The 2,185-nt window shown below is 33.8% G+C and overlaps 1 long non-coding RNA gene across 1 annotated transcript; it reads left to right on the top strand.

Moving 5' to 3' along the window:
* The first annotated feature begins 1,285 nt into the window (after positions 1 to 1,285).
* LOC148200721 (uncharacterized) lies at positions 1,286 to 2,179 on the top strand. The gene is made up of 3 exons (XR_015785550.1): positions 1,286 to 1,467; positions 1,840 to 1,876; positions 2,012 to 2,179. It is a non-coding gene; the product is annotated as an uncharacterized LOC148200721 (long non-coding RNA).
* Positions 2,180 to 2,185: the final 6 nt, after the last annotated feature.

Raw genomic sequence — 2,185 nt, 5'->3', positions numbered from 1 at the left:
TAAACCAAAAACAGTACAAACCACTTGTTTTCATTTTCATTTTAACATGAGAAACCCAAATTAAATCAGTTTAACTTTGGTCAAGTTAGAAAAACACTCTGATATCTTAACAACTTTTTTTAATATTTTTTTAACAATAAATTATGTATCACTATTTTATTGATCCGTATATTTGAAACGGATCAATCATAAGCTACCACATAAACTGTTGTAAAAGAGGTGTTAAAAAAGTTGTTAAAAGAATATTTTCCTTAAAAAAAAGCAACTTTAGATGAAAATATTATTTTATATATTTTAGTATGAAAAAAAAAAACTTGATTGTATTTGTAAAAATAAAAAAGGAAATTGAAGGATAAAATAGTAAATGTAAAAAAGTGTAGGAAAAAATGTGTTGAATGTGAAATTAATATTAGGAAGGTTAAATTGAAATTGTTTAAAGTGATAATTAATTATGTCCCTTTATTAAAGAATAAAAGAACAATGTTATATTACGTGTCAAGAAGAACATAATGCATTTGCGAGAAACAGAGGAAGATGTTAGCGTAACACGGAAAAGCTTGAATTGCATGCAGTAAAGAGAGTTTTGCAAAGAAGGGAATCGCAAAGCAGAGAGGCACAACAAAGGTAAAGGCGTGGAAATGACACAGCATTGTTGAATCGAAGAAGCTTATGCGGCAAAGCGTGTTAGAGAGAAACCGCTACGCATAGCTTTTTGGGAAACCTCTCACGTGAAAGCATCACATATTTAGTATCCTATGCCCTATGACCTTCCCCTTAACTCATAACGTAAATCATCTTCACGAAGTTTTAGAATTACAGAACAATATATAATTATTAGTCCATCATGAACCGTAATTCTTACCTTCCCCCTCACGTGTTTTATCTACTTCTACAAGCGTGTCTTTTGTGCAAAAGTTAATGGCAGAAAAAACCATTATGCAGAATGCAAGTGTGCGGTGCATTATATTATGTGAAACTTTAGTTTTCGTGCCGTGTCTATTAGCTGAATTCCACTCGGTGAAAGCTACAATTTCGTAGGATATACAAAAATCATGGTTCAAGTTGCATGTGAACATTCCTAAATTAGGTAATGTAAATGGCTTGCTACTACGCTACCTTCTAAAAACATCAATCAGATCAACCCATCAAACATGCATGCCAAGTACACCCTAATTTCACTTCTTCGGTTAAATTAATTATTTAATTTTTGTCTTTTTAATCTTTTTTCATCATTTTCATGCCCCTTTTCTGTATCCTTTGTGTATATATAGGGCATGCAGGAGTTACTCAACCTTCACAACCTTCCGTGTTCTTGCATGTCATTTTAGGGGTTGAGTAGCAAGAAACCCAGTTAAGGTTTCTTAACCTATCAACTCCTAAACCTTCTCGTATATTTTTTCCTCAAAACCAAAAGCATGGCTATTCTCAACAGTCAAAATCATATGGCCTTAGCCTTTGGCGTTCTAGGTAAAACTGATCGGTCTTATCATCGCTCTCTTTCACTAGTATAATTTTCTCCTTGTTGTTTTTCTTTCTAGATCTGGTATTCCAGTACCCCACGAAAGTTGCTCCACCAAATTTAATGCTTTGCTTCCACTTCTTCTCATTTTCCTTATCTTTTTCCTCCAACCTTTCCATTTAACTATATTAATTCAAGAACAACCCTTTGCGTTTCATTTCCATCCACTAATATAACTCCTAGAAACCATATAATAACCTGATATAATTTCCATTATATCTAGAATTTTTTTTCATGCACTGTGTTTTACTATAATCAATTTTGACCAACCTCATTCTTTCTCCAAAAGCCAAGAATTTAACACATATTTTGATGTGCAGGGAACGTGATCTCCTTCATGGTGTATTTGGCTCCCCTGTAAGTATATGAACACAGTGTAACGTCCACCTAATTATGAGACTGTTATCGTTTCTTACAATTTCCTTTGAATAGGTTTTAGGGTACCATAATGAATGTGAATGGTAAATATCTTTTCCTTTTCCTAATTTGTAGGCCAACTTTTTATCGGATTCACAAAAGGAAATCCACTGAAGGTTTCCAATCACTTCCTTATCTGGTGGCACTGTTCAGCTCCATGCTTTGGCTGTACTATGCTACTCTCAAGCCAGCTGGTGCTACTCTCCTAATTTCCATTAACTCAGTGGGAAGTGTCATTGAGACGGTTTA

This window comes from Vigna umbellata, chromosome 4 (assembly GCF_029865625.1).
Source record: "Vigna umbellata cultivar VRB3 chromosome 4, Vumbellata_1.0, whole genome shotgun sequence".
Lineage (NCBI taxonomy): Eukaryota > Viridiplantae > Streptophyta > Magnoliopsida > Fabales > Fabaceae > Vigna > Vigna umbellata.
The sequence above is the reverse complement of the archived record's forward strand: the minus strand, read 5'-3'. Positions and strand labels throughout refer to the sequence as shown.